Below are 17,480 nucleotides of genomic sequence, written 5' to 3'. Positions count from 1 at the left end.
GCCTGGTCTACAAGAGCTAGTTCCAGGACAGGCACCAAAGCTACAGAGAAACCCTGTCTCGAAAAACCAAAAAAAAAAAAAAAAAAAAAAAAGAACCAGGTGAATCTCATCCTTCTGAAAATGACAATGGCGTGAATGAAAACAAAAGGCCTTAGCGTTTGGATACACCCAGAATGACAAACTGTTGGAGAGTGAAAAGATTCACAAGTTTGCAGCCTGGGTGAATGTTGTCATGGTGTTCCAGTCCATCCTGATAGACCCAGAGACAAAATTTCCCCCCTTTGGATTTTAAAACTAAAGGATTCAGGATTTAGATTGTAAATTTAAACCTGTGAAATCATGAACTATTCCTGGTTCCTCGATAATGAATGGAAAATGTCCTGTTGTCCTTTTGAGGGGAATAGGAAGGATATCAGTAGTTTTTAACTTACCAGCATGGCCAGATTAAAAATAGGTTTACCTTGAGGCAGTGCCTTATACAATAGGCTCAACAGGGAAAAATAATTTGGGTTTGTATTGTAAATACTAAATGAATTCTAAAAAATAAGAAAAAGCTTGAAGTGTTTTTCTGTTTTGTTTTGTTTTATTTTGTTTGAGACAGGGTTTCTCTGTGCAACAGCCCTGGCTGTCCTGGAGCTTGCTCTATAGATCAAGCTGACCTTTAACTCACAGAGATCCTCTTGCCTCTGCCTCCCTAGTGCTGGATTAAAGGCGTGTACCACCACTGTTCCTTGTTTTAGCTGCTTTTGGTGGAGTGACAGGAAAATTGTTGTAAATGACTAGTTGTGTGGTAGTGACGCTAAAGTCCACTTCAGTTTCTGTCACAAATACATCAGAGGGTATGTTTTTTGTAAAAATTTTTTAAGAATTATTCTGCGTGTATAAATATTTTGCCAGCATGTTTATGTGTGCACCATGTGTGTGCTTGGTGGCTGTAAAGGCCAGAAGAGGGCATCAGATCCTCTGGAGCCATCATTAAAATGGTGGGATTGAACCCAGGTCCTCTACAAAGGCAATAAATAAGTGCTCCAAACTCCTCAGACTCCAGCCCCCTAGGTTTTCGAAGCTTAGTCTTGGACTAATAAGACTGGCTTAGTAAGCTTTCATATGCTTTTATTACACTTTTCCCTATTTGTTTACTGTTAATAAGCCTCAATGTCTGCTTTTCATCCCTCTGTTTTCTTGTAGCACATCATAATAATAATAATAATAGTCAGTAGGAACTTTAAAAAAGTTACTACCAAATTGTTTGAATTTTCAAGTTTTAACTCTCACTGAGTTCTTTTTACCTTGCCTTACCCAGAGGTCTTCCGTCCAGAGTTGCAAGCGTGACATTTGCTGTGTTTTCAGCACCTGCCAACTTGGAAACCAGGATTTGTGCTCAGGACATAGGCTTACAACCCACACTTTGTGGTGCACAATGCCGTCCCAGCTGGCATGCTTTCGTACCTCAATGGTGCTAGACATTTGGTTACCAAGCAGCACAGCTTCGCATGTGCAGATTTCAATAGTCATTGCTCTCCATACTGCTTTCAACTCTTATTTTGTATCAAAGGAATGAGATTAGTATCATTAAATTCACTGCTGTGGTTATTTTTCAATGAAAATAAATTTGATTTATTTTTGGATTTAAAAATGCAATTTTCCTCTTAAGAATTGAAATGCTTCTAAATTGGCTAAAATGTCATGTGTTTTATATATCTAGCACACAAATATTATAGCCCTAAGGTTGTAACTTATTTTCATAGGTGGATAAAAAAGCATAGGAAAAAAACGAAAGGATCCGTGTATTATAACATGTTTCTTACATAGGTAGACCTATTAGTTGTAATTCAGTGTAGATGTGGTAAAAAATGCAGACTTTTTCTGAGTAAGATTCACATAAGAAAATTGCCCCATGATGGGCCCAGATTTTGCCTTCTAAATCGGACCAAAAACTTTACATATTTTCCAAAGAAGTATTTTTTATCAGCTCGCTCTCAGTAGCCAATCTCTTTGAAAACATTTCAGGTGGATTTGCTGATGTCTGTCTTCCCATAATCTATTATAAGCAATTTTAAAAGGTTTTGCTTGGGAAAAAAAGGTCTTTTCAGATGTAGAAAGAACAGTGTGAAATGTGAGTGACTGGCTTTTGATACAACAGTGTGACAAAGAGGCAGTGGCTTTTAGAAGCTGAATAAAGGAGTTGGTACACAAGCATCTGCATACTGCTGTTGGGCCCAATGTATAACATGTCTAACATGTTTAGTTTACTTTGTTACCCTAAATGAATTCCTATGGTTAGTTTCTTACAAGTTTTAGTGGTGTACTCTTAGACATAGGTATAGATAGATGTGAAACTGAACAGTTACTGGCACTGACTTCAAACTTCAAAGCTTAGTTCTTTGTTGTTTGAACATCACAGAACATCACACTGATGTGGTTCTAAAGGCATAAAAATAAAACATACACTAACTGCCTTAGACACTCCTTAGTATATATCAAATGCAACCTTTACCCTCTCCACAGATGTGCTTAGGTGAACACTTCTTTAGCTTGTTGATACAAGTTATAGTTGGTTACACCCTTTCTTAATAAAATACACCCTTATTGTCTCCTGTTGCTTAAGAGGTCTGAGCTTGGGATTGAGGAGCTGTAACAGGGATACTCAGTGACAGACTGTACACACAAACAGCCCTCTATTTGCTAGTTCTTCTTTTGGGGGAAAGCCAAAAGAACCAGTATTGCTTTATTTATCCCTGGGTCCCATATTGGTCTTAGAGCAAGAGACAAAGTAATCCTTGCATTTTATACTTTCTGGGGTGTTGCATGGTTTTAATCAGGTTAGTATTTATCCAGGATAATGGCAGAGTTACAAGTGGTCGTTTTTTAGATTTGTGGACTTATTTCTGAATTGGCCTATGAATTTGTGTTTAGGCGTCTGGTTGTACTCTATAAATCTGGTTCTGATTTGGTTGACCATTTAAGCATGAACAAAGGTAGACAGTCGAACTCCCTCCCTCTTCCCAGCTGCTGTTTACCTAATCTTAAATTCAGTTGACTGGCTTTGTGTCTATTCTAAATGAAACAAAACTTTAATACAGCAGCTTTGTGGACAGAACTTTTTATAATAAGAGACCACATTTAACATTAAGAATCAAATGTGTGATAACTTTTATAGAGGACTGACAGCCTTAATATATATGTCTTTTTAGTGTTGAAGATTGAGATTTAGACAACTACATTGGAAAGTTCAGCTCCTTAAGCAGGAGTTTTAGTCCTAGGTACTGTCAGGAAAGGCTAAGAACCAGAAAAACAGGCTGTTTAGGGTTGGAAAAAGAGGTGTTAGAGCAAAGGAACTGCCCCATAACCCCCATCTTTGGAATTTCATGAGACTAACATGGTCCTGAAAGCTACAAGAATAATGGTTGCAATAATTGTTTCCAGGCGTAGGACCCCTGGCATCTTGATTTTTTAAGTTGACCCAATGAACTAGTAATTGCAGGGATAAACTGAATGTTTGCCAGCAGGAGTCACTCTAGGCCTCCCAATAAAGTTAGTGCATTAAACTCGATCCTTAACAGCGCTTGGAGGCAAGGTGGTGGTACTGAGATAAGGTGACTTTCTGGAAGGGAAATGACATTAAGTATACCTTCCTTTGACAGAACACGTGGTTCTTATTCCTAATTGGCTCATAACACATTTTAAAAAAGAAAATAATGTATTTTGGATATGAGCGTCTTTGTATTCTAGATGTTAGGACACTTCGGCTTCTTTGGGGTGATCTGATTGTGTTTACATCATCTCTGAGATGAACAGACTTTTTCTGATGAGCATCTTAATCTTATGGCAGAATCTCTAGAATGAACTGTAGTCAGTCTGAATGAGGTTAGCTCATGCTCTTCTGGAAAGAATAGGTCCAGTGTGGTGACAAACTGAAATATTTCAGCAATAGCCATGAAATCTGATAGTTTTCCCAAGTGCACACAAACTCAAAAAGTTAATTGTTCATTTATGTTTGATACTGGGATTTCAACATTGGATTAAAACCAATTAAATGTTCCTAGAAGCAACAGAAAAAGTTTCCTGATTTATGAATAGAACCATTCAAACAGTGCAGACACAATCCATGTAAAGTAATGAGGTGTTTTGTTTTTTTGGCAAAGGGGAACGCAAATCGGGCATAGGGACTTAAAAAACAACTCTAAAAAATCTCTTTTTGGATACAAGGTTAATAACACACATCGGCAGGAAGGAGTGATAGGAAATCTAGGACTTCGTTTCACAAGGAACATGGTCCCCTCCCCCAGGTGAGCCGCACAATGAAAATACTCTGCTTATTCTATCAGGGTTACATTCCTGCACTTAAGTCAACATCCTAAGTTACAGAACTAAACATGCCCTGCCTCTGCTTAGCAACCGCAAATCCTTCCTTCGCCAGTTGCATGTATTTTGGATGTGGCATCTGAAGAACAAATTCCTCTATTTCGATCGCACCCAAAGTCAGGAACAGTGCTTTATTATCCTAAAGTGTGGCCGTTCCAGGGCCCTCCCCCATCCCTTGCGATCCTGTTCGCCCTAGATAGGATCCCTTCTTTTAAACTGCGAAGCCTAACCCGGAAGCTGGCCCATGCGGCCTGGGTTTCGGTCTTGACTCGTGCGGGGCTATTTCCCGCGAACGGGGCCTCCAGGCGCGAGGAACGCGCGGTGCGGGTTCGCTGGACACCCGGCACCCTGCCGGAGGCGCGCCGCGACCCCCCCCCCACTCCCCGCCCACCGGCGGCTGCGCGCACTGCACCTCTTAGCGGCACGCCGGGCGCCCGGGCCGCGACGCCGCCCGCACAGCGCCGCTGAGTTCACGCAGCCGCGGTCGGGCGGCCCGGCGGCGGCACTGTCGGCCTGGCCGAGGCCAGTTAAAGGGACGAGTTGCAAACAGTTCAGGAAGTGACAAGTCGATTTCCTCCTCCCCGGGAGCCGCTCGGTACAAAGCGCTCGGCGCCGGCAAGAGAGCGTGCGCACGGCAGACGCGGGCGGGCAACCCGGACGACTTGGCGAGCACTAGCTGTGACGGCCCCCGTCCGGCGCGCACAGTAAGCGACCCGGCTGGGCAACCGCGCCTGGGGACTGGTCCGGAGCGGGGTCGGTGCGTGCTCCGGGCGCCGGTGGGGGAAGCCCGGTTCGCGTGCGCTGCGCTCGCTCTTTTCTTCCCCAATGCTGCTGGCTTTCTTCCCCTCTTTCTCCTTGTTAGGCTGCGGATCGGGTGGTTTCTGCTGGCGCCCAGTCTCGTTTGCCCTGGTGCAGGCGTGAGACTTGTCAGCGCGCAGGCGGGGGAAGAGCAAACCTGGAGCTGCAGAAAAGTCTGTGTTCCGCGGGGTGGGCAGCCGGCCGCGGAGACGGCTGCGTCCTGGGCAGCCTCCTCTGAGGCTCAACTTGAGCCACGGCTTGTGGCAGTAGCGAAGGCGCTGAGCCCCGAAGTTCTGCATCGTTTGCAGACAACTCTTTTGTTCGCGGAAGTTTACACCCGCCACCCCCGGGATGTGGGTGCGCAGGGACGACTCCAAAACTGCCCGACTGGCCCGAGAGGTGGCGAAGGGGGTGAGAGGGCGCTTTGCCTCGCGAGGGAAAGCCGGCGGCGTGGCTGCGGCCAGGGCTTGCCGAGTGGGGGTCGCCTGTGCTGGCGTGGTTTTTGCACATGGCGAAGAGGGCCGTCCGTCACAGGATACTAGTCTAGTCACATTTTTTGCCATTCCTTGATTTGCGAGCCGGTGGAAGTCAGGTTCCCAACTAGGGGTTTCTCTTGGTGGGACCGGGACGAAAGAGGCTTGAAATCCCAGAATCCGAAGAGGTCTGTGGTTTGAGTTGCCCTCAGTGTCTTCTCGGGCACCCCCCACCCCCACCCCCCGTAGGTCCTCTTACACCTCCGCACCAGGGAAACAATGCTTGGGGTGCGGGACATGGTCCTAGAATTGCCTGGGCAGGCTTGCTCTGGACCGTCGCCTTCGGACGCTCCTTGATGCCAAGCGTGCTCCTTCTGACCGCCGGGTTCATTAACACGTACTGTACTTAGTACCATGGCGAACAAAGAAAACCTCTTTGCAGCATTTGGTGAATGGGATTCTGCCTCCTATAGGCCACACTCTTGAGTATTCCATACGGTAGAATCCGGACTCCGTGGTGTTGGGAAAGTGGCCCCCGCCGTGGGTTGCATTCCGGTGTTGGCCCCTGGGCAGGGCATTTGTGCCGCCGCCACCGCCACCGCCACCGCCACCGCCTCCGTGGTGCTTATCTCGCAGGAGTTGGTGCAGATGGAGCCTGGCTGAAGGTTGTTCAACAGGAACAAATGTTTGTTGAATTGTTGGACGGTGGAGAAAAGGGACTGTTTTCTGTTGACTGCTTCAAGAGTTGGAATGGCATTGTTTATTGGCTCAGGAAGCCAGGCAAACGTCTTGTGCTCCTTCAGCTTATTAGCAGACCTCCAAATGACATGCTAGCATATGTGTTCCCAGCAGTCTCCACGTCTGGAAGGGGGAATCCCTCCTTGCTGAATCCTGGACTCCAGTTTAAAAAGATGCGATTTGATTTGAGGTCCTAGGAAAGAGTGGAGTTTGCCCACCCCTGAAACTCACTGCTCCTGACTGGGCAAGGTTTTGGTTTCATTTTAATTTGTCCACTTAGCAGGGATTTATCTCAGTTACAGTTTTGACAGTGAGTTGAAGGTCTGGAGCTATTTCACCACCACCACCTGCCCTTTGCTGTGCACTAGATTAGCAGAAAACAACTAACTTGTTCCAGGTGATAGACCCCTGTTAGTTAAAGATGGTTTGAGTCGTCAGTTTACTAACTGTAGCTGTACATCCAGGAGTGTACAGATCCTGCTTCTGGATGCTGTGGTAAGCAAGAAGTCTATCTAAGAGGCTTGGGGAATGCCTATGGGTTTCTCCCAAATGTCCAAACAGGGACCACAATGCGCCGAAGACCAGTTCAAAGCTGCTCTGCTCGGGGACTTGTTATTTTCCCCCTCAGAAGACGAGCTTGTTGTATGTTCATTTTAACATCAGAGCAAGTATCATGGAAAAGCTGGCGTGCGATTGCTGAGATGTGGACTTAAGGGTGTTCGAGGCAGGATAATGGGGTAGTTTACTGTTTTGGTTGATAATAATTCTAATCAGTCTCTCCCCTTTTAGCATAGTAGGTATGTGAGGGAAAGGGCTTTAGAAAGATACTTCAAGGGGAATCACTCAACTGATATTTTTACAGGAAACCCTGGTATTTCCTGGTCTGTCTGTCTATCTGTGTGTCTCTCTCCCTCCCTCCCTCCCTCCGTCCCTCCTAATCTTTCTTTTGCACCCTGTTGATTGCTTTGGTATCCCCTAGCGTTCCCGTCCTTTAGTTCCGTGGAAGCTGGGTTTGCTTTAAGTGAGTCCCTTTAGCCAGTGTCTGACCCTTGGTGAGAGCTCAGCCAAGGCTGTTCTTCTGGCCTGCTAGCTCTCTCCTCCCCTTCATGATGAGCTATGTTTAAATACTGTCAGCAGGGGACACTGTGGAGCAAACCTGGTGCCTGCAGAGCGCTTTAAAATGCACACCCTTCTCAACCCACTCCTCTCCAGCTGGCACTGAGGACTGAGGGCTGGGTCCACAGACTTGGTTGATCTGTCATTCGGGCGTGAGACTTTCTAGGGTTAAATTATTCACAGTCTGGAAAACTTCTTATTTGTGCCCTTGAGAGGAAAAAAAAAAAAAAGACTTAAATCCCCAGGTCAGCCCAACCCCCATCATTACCACAACCACCATGCACACCTCTCTGATGTGTAATAAAAGAAACCTGCAGGCATAATTTGTTATGTAATATGCTGATAGTACAAGTTTTGGTTTTATATGGAAACCAGATGTGGACAGATGTGGACAGGCTCTGTTTAATTGATCCAGCAATGAGGGGAGGGGGTGTTAATAGATGAAGTAGTTCTGCAAACCCCAAAGGTGGTTTGTTTTTGTTTGAACTTCAGGGGATAGCCCCAATCTCGGGGCTTTCTTGAGGTTTTTGCCTCTCTGCTTTTGCTTTGCTGCTGCAGCTGTCCTTTTCGTAGACTCCTCCTCTCTCGAAAGAACCGGTTTGTTGCCAACACGAAGCACATGGCTGGGTCTGGCTGGGCTCAGTGCTGCTTAGCTCTGCTGGGCTCCATTCCTCCTCGCCTTGTCCAGCTGCTGCCCTGCCCTCCACGCTTCAAAACAGAGCCTGCCCAGGGACTTGGGTGCTGCCAGAAATGCTGACTGCTCTCCTTTCTTAAACACCGTCCCCAGAGGCGTTTGTGTTCACACTTGCTCAATGAATACATTTTCCCAAAACTCCTGCACTCACTCCCCTTCTCTGGTTAGTTTCTGTTTGTTTCCTGCCTGACTTCATGAAGGTTTTTCTTTTTCTTTTTCTTCTATACACCACAGTCACCTTTATTATTCTCCAGGGTTGGGGCACTGCTTAGTAATAGCTGACCCCATTAACAGTAGCTTCACTGCTTGCTGGGATGTGAACTCTGGAAACAAACCCAGGGGCTTAGATATGCTGATGTGCCCTGAGACTTGCTTAGAAAATTTTTGTTTTAGTGCGGTTTACATTAACATGATTAATGACCACACCGCTGAAAAGTCTATATTCAAAAGCAGTTTCCATTCCCTCGGGTTCTTCGTATGGTGACGTAATTGTCTGTGCCAAACAACACTGTTTTCAGGTAACTCCTTGGACTTAACCTCCAGTGCACATGGTTTTTGCTGAAGGTTTGGCCTTTGTACATTTGGGGCTGTGGTTTTGATGGTTTCTGTCTTAATCTTAAGGAAACCTGGGTCAGAGGGAACTTGTATTCTTGTCTACGAAAATATTCTGAGGTTCTGAGCAGAAATTAATGCCTTGCTGATAAAATGGGAGAAACTTGGCTTCAGGATGTTTTAGAGCGGGTGCTGGGAGGCTAGAGCCAAGGACAAAGTTATCCCCCCACCCCCAAGCGAATGGTGACACTTGAGCTTTTCTGGAAAAAAAAAATAGAGATGTCCTTGATCCCCACCCCCCACCCCCATGGTAGTTGTTAAATGCCAATTGATTGAGAGGGAAAATGCTGATGGGTGGGTCTGAAAGCAGCCTTAGGAACCCGAGAAAATAAAAACACATTTGAAGGACTCTGGGAGATTTTGCATTTCAAAGGGTCTACCTTGTAGACTTTCACATCACGTCAGGGGTTACAGAGAAGTGTGACAGGCACCCCCACTCTTTTAACTGGTCTCTCTCTCCTGCTGTGGGGGGCTGTTGGGGAAGCTGTCTTTTGCATGGGGGGATGGGAGCAGTGTGGCCCGATCTTGCTGGGACTTCGTGGAAAGCAGGAACACCTCCGAGGCATTTGTGGGTCTCTAGAGGGGCTTTTCCCGGGGAAGCACTCTTAGGTAGGTGATAGCAAAGCATGTTGGTAAACAGCCAGTTTGACCCCAGGATGGGTTGGCAGGCCAGCCGCTGACTCCTCCATCCGCTCTTTCCATCTCCCATTGTACAAAGAGAGATTCTCTCTCTGTGCTGATGGGATGCTGTCCCTAAGGCTGTAACCCAGACAAGCCCCCCCCCCCCCCAGCCTGGCCTCCCCGTGCACAGCCAGCCTGTGCTGAAGAAGAAACTGAGGCTCTGCTAGGCCGGGTACCTGATTCAAGGCCACACAGCTAGAAGGCAGAGAAGCCGGTAGCACCAGCTGAGGCTGGCCGGCCCCACAGCCTGCTTTTCCCCTACCCTAGGCTATCTAAGTGATACCAGCTAGAGAACTTGGAGGCTCTCGTTCAGTTTCATCTCAAATCATAAATTTTGTTTGGTCTTGTTAACACAGCAGTGAAACTTAAGAATTGTAACTGCCCCCCTTTCCTATGGTTTTTTTTTTTCTTTCTTTCTTTTATTGAACTCTGAGTTGTTTCTTCTGCAGGCCCAAAGTCAGGGCCTTAGCTGGGAAGACTGAGATGTTTTGCTTGAACTTTACAAAAGACAGATTCACAAGAAAATGTAATTATTCCCAGTGACCTTCTGGGGGAAACAGGAAGTAAATTTGGCAGCTCCAGCCTCACCATTTATTCAGATTCCATTTTTTTTTCCACTCAAGAGGTTGTTAGAAGGGCTTCCAAAGCCATGTGTGTGCATGCTTTTTAATCTAGCTTTTTATTTTTTAAATTTGTAATTCAGACGTCTCAAAGTAAATTACGTTGTGGCCCTTGCCACCCCAGGTTTGTACAGTATCATATTTTGTTTGCATGTCTGAAGTAATCAGAGAACACAATTGCACATCTTCCAGCACAGGGGAACTGGGTCTTCCCCTGTCAGGGCTGGGCAGACTCCTCATCCCCAGACAGATGGTTCTGCGCTGGCTAGTCTCAGTGTGGACGTGCTGTGGGGGAGTGGTCCTCAGCAAGGCCTGCCTGCCTTGGTCTCCGACCTTTCTCTAAAGAGTCTGTGGGGGAGGGCTAGCTCCCTGTGTGCTGAGTTTCTAGAAGGCAGTCCTTAAGCATGACTGTGAATTACTTACTGTAGAGGTTTCAAAAAAGCCAGTTGCCTGGACTCAGGCCTGATTATGTCACGACTTGTGCAAATGGCTAGGGCTGGGGGAAGGGATCAGGGACTCAAGCACTGGTATTTCTAAAGTTCCGGAGTTGATTCTGTTTGACAATCGAGACCAGGGACCAGAGTAGAACCTGCCTATTTTGGTCTCTTTAGCCGGGGTTTAGGAGCCTTCTTGTAAAGGAGTGGAGCAAAGTCTTTGGAATTTTCCACTGCTGTCTTGTCTCTGAAGAAGGATCTGAAAGGTACCCACCTCTGGGCGAGGTGCCCGCTGTGGATGTCACCCAGGTAGTTCCTGTTTCTTTTATGGGCACCCAGTCCCTGCTTAGGGTTCCTGAGATCTCTGAGGTACCTTCCTCAGACCTAGGGAAGGCCAAGAGGCTGCCCAGATTGTGGTTTCGGGGTAGTTTCTCAAGCAGGCTTTCTCTGCACTTTCTGGAAGAGGTAGTACAAGATGCTCCCTTCGGGAAGGCAAGATGCAGTTTAGGTCCAGAGCACATCTTGGTCATCTTCCCATGAGAATGAGGGTCAGACCTGGCCACAGCTCACAGCTCCGAACCATCCTCCCACTGCCATCCTTAGGATTACAGCACGGAGACTTGGCCAGTGGCCTTGGCGAGCAAGAGCTCCTTTCACCTCCCAGTTCAGGCATTTGGAAGAGAGAGGTAAGGTGACTCCTGGGATCACATGCCAATCCTGAGAGGAGTAAGCCTGCATCTCTGCAATCCGTAGCCCTACTGACCCACCACTGTGATCTCATCCCGGCCTCAGACCATCTGTTTTCACACAGATCAGCGGGCTGACCAAATCCCACGTTCTTCAGCCAATCAGTGCACACTCACTTGCTTTGGGGTGACAGTGACTGCCGTGGTCTTCTCTGCCTACACACCCTTAGCTCAGCTGAAAGGCAGGTGGGTCAGTGTGCCTAGTTGGTACTCTAGTGTTCCCTGCCTTGGAGATGGGTCTGGATGGAAAGGCCCGCGGGGAAGATGGACTTCCAGAAAAAGGTGTTGACCTCTTGGTCCCAAATCTGTGTGGCAGTAGGTTGCTTGGTCCTAGTACAGGGCACTGAGAGGGGAATTCTCCAGGACAGGTTTTTCCACGTTCATCTTGCAGGCGTTCACTGGGCCCTCCTGAGTGTCCGCCTTACTTCATTAGCCCTTGCTGCTCAGCGTACTGGCCCCGTGTTGTTTAGAGAAATCTCTTGCTCTCTTGAGAGTGTGGTTGGGATGTGATCCCAGCCTCTGCCATACTGTAATTCCTTCCCATCAGTGCAAGGGAAACAGGCCTTCGTCTATAAGCAGTGTGCATTCCTGCCTGGAGGGGCCTTGGGTGGCCACGTGGTAGGTTGCTGCCGTCTGCTCTGTTCACCTTGTCCAATGGAGGCCACCTTCCCTCCCAGGCTGAAGCACAAAGTGCCCTGCCAGACAGAGCCCAGCTGGAAGAGGCCTTGCTTGTTCTGGCAGTCACACTGGCCAAGGGCCTAGGACTGGAGGGTGGTTCCACTGGCTGACTGGAAAGTCTTTATGCTTGTTTAGAGGTGAAAGCTAATGTCCCTTGTTGCTACCCATCCTTTGGGTAAGAGAAGAAGTCTGTCTCCTAGGGCCAGTGGGTGGGGTGTGTGTCTGTGATTCTGCATTTTTAAACGGTGTAGAGAATGCAAGGTAGACCCTCTTGGCATGGTTCGAGGGACTGGGCCCTGGGAACTGTGCCTCCTTAAAGTCCCCCTTTAAGGCAGTCATGTGACTTTCCTAGTTATAAGGTAGTGGGCATCGGACTGCTTCCTAGCTGGGCCTAATTTGTCTGCTATTGTCTCTGGGCCTCAGATGCCACAGCTTGCTTGCTTGGCTCCACTGTTTTTAGGAGGATAAGTTAAGTATGTTTGTGAAACTCCTGGCAAATAGGAGGCAGGGGGCAGGGGATGGGACAGGACAGGGGCTATTGTTTCCACGCGAAGGATGTAAAATAGGAGGTGACTAGTAGACAGAGTTCTGTCATGGTCCAGGGCAGTGTGCGGTGTACCGGGGCCTTTTTATGGAAGGGGGAAGAACTGGGGATGTTGAGCATCACAGAGGGACTTGGAGCGAATTGTAGGCAAAACCGTTCCCATGTCATTTCAGGCAAAGCTAGCATTCGTCTCTGGGATCGGTGCCAGGTTCAGATCCAAGGCCTGCTGTAGGCCTGACTGTGTGCCCTGGAGCAGGTAACTCTGCCTCCTTGGCTTCCCTCGTCTGGAATATGATAACCTTCACCCTCTGGGTTGGGTACGTGTAGAGTCCAGTGGCCATTAGTAGCAAATGTCAGAGGACTCCTGGACTCATCCAGTAAAGGACACAGGGCGGAGCACGGAGACCTTAAGCTCTTCCTGACAGGCCTTTCCTCTGACCTGATAGTTTCTGCCCATAGGGCTTATGGCTTTTTCAGGAAGATGAGTCGAAATCATGCATTATAATTTAGTTTGTAGTGTGTGTTGTAAACAAGAGTTACAAGTAGTGAAATCTTTTAAGCTTTCTCCTTAAGAAACTAAATCTTTGTTTATCAAAAATGATTTCTCTGGGCTCATAGGAAATTAAATGTATGCACGTATGATGATGATGATGATGATGATGATGATGATGATGATGATGATGTGGCCTCGGGATCTTGGCTCCTCTCTGCTTGACCGCTGTGAGTAGATTCTCTAGAAACTGTGACTGCGCTCCCCTGTGGACAGACGGCGAGGGTCCCATCATCACTTGTCAGATTTGGTGGCCGAGCGTGTGCAGTTGATGTCACTGATAGGTGCCCCCTCCCTTTGGCTGGGGCACGGTCTCTGATGGTTTGTTAGCACCCTCTCACTGGAGGCTGTGGGGTTCAGTTGGAGCACTCTCCTCACCTCCTCTAGAACCCACCACCACCACCTGAGTATGACCGCAGTCTCTTCCAGGAGCAAGAGTTCACTTCAGCTCATGAGCCCTCGAGCCAGTGACATGGGGCAGAGACTGTATGCCTGGAATGCCTCTGTTGATGTGGGCGGCCCATTCCTGTGTGCATGCGTGGGTCCACCTGTGTGCAGGTGCATGTGGAGGCCAGAGGTCAACTCAGTAGTGTTTGTTTCTCAGGAGCTGCTCATAGTTGTGTGTGTGTGTGTGTGTGTGTGTGTGTGTGTGTGTGTGTGTGGCCTTGTGGCCTTGTGGCCTGCTATAGTGCACATGTAGAAGTCAGAGGACAACTTCATGGAATTGGCCCTCTCCTTTTCCCTTTATGTGTGTCCTGGGCATGGAGCGTAGGCTGGGCCATGTCACTGGCTGTGTCTCAGGAGTATTTTACTACTATCAGCCACAGCTCAGCTTCCTGCCGGGAGGATGGAGTAGACAGTGTTATGTTTTTTCATTTGTTTCTTCTGTGAAACAGTTTCCCTGGGCTGGCTCCAAACTCACTGTGTAGCTAAGACTGGTTTTGTGGTCCTCCTGTCTCATCTTCCAGGAAGAGTCTAGAATTTTAGGTATATACTACCATACCCATCCACGTAGGCATCTGCAATTTACTGCTGTGCTTTCTGCAGTTTGGGGGGGAACATCCCTTGAGAGAGGAAAACTTTTTTTTTTTGTGGGATTCGGGGAGGGGCTTAAGTTCCATGCTGTAGCAGCCCCTTCCCCTTGGGGGTTGGCCTTAGTCTTCTGTCTTACTGCGTTCCCTCTTTGAACCTGTCTCTGTTTCTGTGGAAAGCATGGAGCCTGTCTGCCATAGTGATGGTATAAGGGCTCAGATGAGTTTGTCAGATCTGGCAGGTACCAGTCTGATACACTGTTAGGCCCTGAAGAGCTAAGAGGTGGAAGAATCAAATTCCATCTTCACAGCACTGAGGCTTGGGTTATGGCAGTCCAACTGTGTATTTTTGCGGTTTCTACCGAGTGCCCCACAGTGTGATTAATGTAGTGGAGATATGCAGACAATGGTACCCATGAGTCACACAGTCCAGTGGAAGCTTAGGAATGTCACTTAGATCCAGCCGAAGGGTTGAGGCCAGGCCACCTTCTTGGAGGAGGTGGCATTTGACTTGAATCTTAGGGATGAGCAGAGGTGTGGTCAGATGAAGATGAGGAGCCAGGCAGGCCAGAGAAGAGTTGTCTGTGCAGAAGGCACCGCAGCAGCAAGAAGCCATCTCTCAGACACTTGGGACCCTGAGCACCAGGTGAGAAACGTGCAGATGGGAAAAGCTAAGCTGGCTGAGGCCAGGGTGGCCTCGGAGTATCAAGTTGAAGGGGTCTGGACTTTGAGCGCCCAAGGGTTAGGAGCTGGGAATGCCAAGCTAATGTTTGCAGGTTCGAAGGCTCTGTGTCTGGGGAGTGATAGCACAGGGCAGACCGGGGATCAATGAGTGACCTAGGAAGGATGTGGTCCACAGTGACAAGAGACAGGTGAGGGCCAGTGGTAAACAACAGGTGGTTAGACGCCACCTGATGACTAAGACCCAGTTTACACTGAAGCTGAGTCTGCCTGTGTGGATGTCTATGCAACTCTGGAATGCAAGCCACAGGCTTGGGTCCATCATCTCCAGTCGGCTCCACTAGGTACCATCTTCTTGGTAATACTGACTGAGGGTCCTGCTCTTTTGACTTTGGAACAGGCTCAAGACTATCCCTACACTGCCCGTATGACCCGCGCTGACACGGTCTAGTTTATTTTAGTCACAATGAGCATTCAGTGGGCCACCTGGTACTTGCGGCTCGCATCTCACCCATGCCTGGACTGTAACAGTGTTTCAGCTTAGCGTGCATTAAAGAAGTCTGATTCACTGCAGAGCAACCCCACCCCGCCACCACCAAGGGGAGAAAAGCATCTCACGTTGGTGCGATTGAAAAGGAGCTTCAGTGCCCCTTGGGCTCTGTTGAAGCATGTTCTCCAAGGGTGGGGGAGTTGCTGACACAGGCACTGGGGAATGGCCTGCCCGGGTCACCTGACTGCTGGCTGCTGGCCCTTCTGAGCCTCATGGCCCTCAGATGCCAGCCCAGATTCCAGGCCCAGTTGACTGTGTGGCATGTGACTCTGGCCCAGAGGAGGAGAAGGAAGAAAAATAAGGAAGCTGTGAGGAGGTAGCAGCCCGGCTTGGCTCTTTGGGTGTCTCTTCCAAGCCCTGTCGGCTTTGCTCATCATCGCGGACTACCGAGGTGGGACGGGACACTGAGCCTCCCGTTCCTCTCATTCCCAGGAAGGCTGCCACAGATTGGGCCTGACTGAACCTGGCTCAAAGGTGAGCTGTTCTCTGCAGTGAAAGGGATGACATGGCCAGAACCGGAGGTGAGACCCAGTGTGGATCCGATGGCCAGGCCACCCAGTGCGGTAGACCACAGCTGAACGGGGTGTAACTTGCCTTGGGGAAGCACTTTTTCTTTCTTTTAGATTGTATGACTTTTAGGCCTAGCCTTGTGCGTCCTAGAAAAGACTGTAGGAAGGTCACAGTTATGTGGCCTGGTTCTCTCTCTGCGACATAAGTGCGTGGCCAGCAGTCTGTTCTCTTCCTCTGCAGAGAGCTTCCTGGCCTGGTGACTTCCTGCTGGGCTTTGAACCAATGATGTGACAAGCCTGACCCAGCCCAGTCCTTCCTCTGTATTTGGGAGAGAACAGCCAAGCACAGCCACGCCTGTGCAGTTGGTGGGAGAACTGAACATGGGAAGGGACATGGTGAGATGTCTGGACTGTTGGGCTTCAAGGATCCCTGGAGAGAGAAGGCCTAGTTTTCAGTGCTGAGCTGGGGCTGAGGAGAGAGCTGGGCCCAGTTGCTCCTCCCTGTGAGGCAGAGTGCCTACTCCCTGATTGGCCGTTGTTTAGTTTTGGGGGGTTGCTGCTGGTGCTAGGTTTGGCTCATGGTTGTGTTTTGCGGTTCTGGAGAAGGGGTGGTCCAAGTGACCTTTGCTGATAACCATGGTAGATTGGAAAAGGAACACTGGGTGGCCCTTTGTGCCTGGGTGGGACCGAAAGCTCCATCCCAAGTAGAGTAAGGAGCAAGTTTTCACTCTGTTCCTGTTGGAGCTGGCCTGATCCTGCCGAGGTCTGTGTGACTCTGGAAGGCGGTTCAGAGAACAGTGGCCAAGAACAGGACAGCCGTTTTCCATTTTGGAGGCCTCGTGGGAAGACGGTGCTGTGGTCAGCAGCGGTCAGCAGCCTGAATTCACCTGGCTCTCCAGTGTACCAGAGGTCGTGTGACCTGGGATCCTGCGTGGTAGAAAGGGAGCTACCATGGAAGGCTGTTCCTGCGCCTACTGGTGATGGCACGGAGTCCAGAACTTTACCCAGGGGAACTTGATGTCTTAGAACCCTTAAGATGTTATTGGCTCACTCTTTATTTTTAAAAACTTTTTATTTGATGTGTGTGTGTGTATTTGCCTGTGTGTGTATGTCTGTAGAGCACGCATGTGCCTGGTGTCTGTGGAGATCGGAAGAGGGCCTCTAACTGGAGTTACAGATAGTTGCGAGCTTCCAGGGAGGTACTGGGAACTGAAACCCCATCCTCTGCAAGAGTAGTAAATGCTCTTCAACACTGGGCATCTCTCCAGCCATGACTGTGTGCTTCTGTATGCTTTCTTCCGCTGAAGTCCAGCACGGTACAAATGGTACAGTTGGTCAGGCAGTGCTTTGGTTGGGCCACCACCAGTTGGGGTGACTTGAGAACAAGAGATCCTGGCAGAGAGCCAAGAACTAGGAGCCTGGTTGCATTTGACCTTGAGACCTGGTTGTATTTCTCTGGCTGGATTTTCCTCACCTGTAGCCTGGGAACCCACAGCAGTGGCATACATAATAGAGACATAGGATGGCGTGGGGCAGAGCCCGCAGGACTCTCCTGCTTTTGTTTAGTCCATCAACATGGCTGGTAGAGCTCCAGTGCTTACAGGGGCTGGGGAGGGTGAGCGAGGTGTTGAATGTCTTTTTAGTCTTCTCTTTTAATCCC

At 48.7% G+C, this 17,480-nt stretch overlaps 2 protein-coding genes across 6 annotated transcripts in view; both read left to right on the top strand.

The window, feature by feature from the left end:
* Positions 1-1,636, top strand: part of Eef1akmt2 (EEF1A lysine methyltransferase 2) — a 46,187-nt gene extending 44,551 nt beyond the window's left edge. The window contains exon 7 of the transcript XR_001229004.2: positions 1,304-1,636. The gene's annotated coding sequence lies outside the window, so the exon portion shown is untranslated. The remainder of the gene's footprint in view (positions 1-1,303) is intronic.
* Fam53b (family with sequence similarity 53 member B) overlaps positions 1-17,480 on the top strand; it is a 120,036-nt gene that overhangs the window by 12,069 nt on the left and 90,487 nt on the right. Inside the window, exon 1 of one of the 5 annotated variants that reach the window (XM_013347897.2) lies at positions 4,791-5,069. The exons of 1 other annotated variant lie outside the window; for it this stretch is intronic. The gene's annotated coding sequence lies outside the window, so the exon portion shown is untranslated. Of the gene's footprint in view, positions 1-4,790; positions 5,070-5,104; positions 5,123-15,571; positions 15,833-17,480 lie in introns of those variants that run through there. 3 more of the 5 variants (XM_026781565.1, XM_026781562.1, XM_026781563.1) reach the window with 3 other exon arrangements.

Source organism: Microtus ochrogaster, chromosome 8 (assembly GCF_000317375.1).
Source record: "Microtus ochrogaster isolate Prairie Vole_2 chromosome 8, MicOch1.0, whole genome shotgun sequence".
In the NCBI taxonomy this organism is placed as follows: domain Eukaryota; kingdom Metazoa; phylum Chordata; class Mammalia; order Rodentia; family Cricetidae; genus Microtus; species Microtus ochrogaster.
The sequence above is the reverse complement of the archived record's forward strand: the minus strand, read 5'-3'. Positions and strand labels throughout refer to the sequence as shown.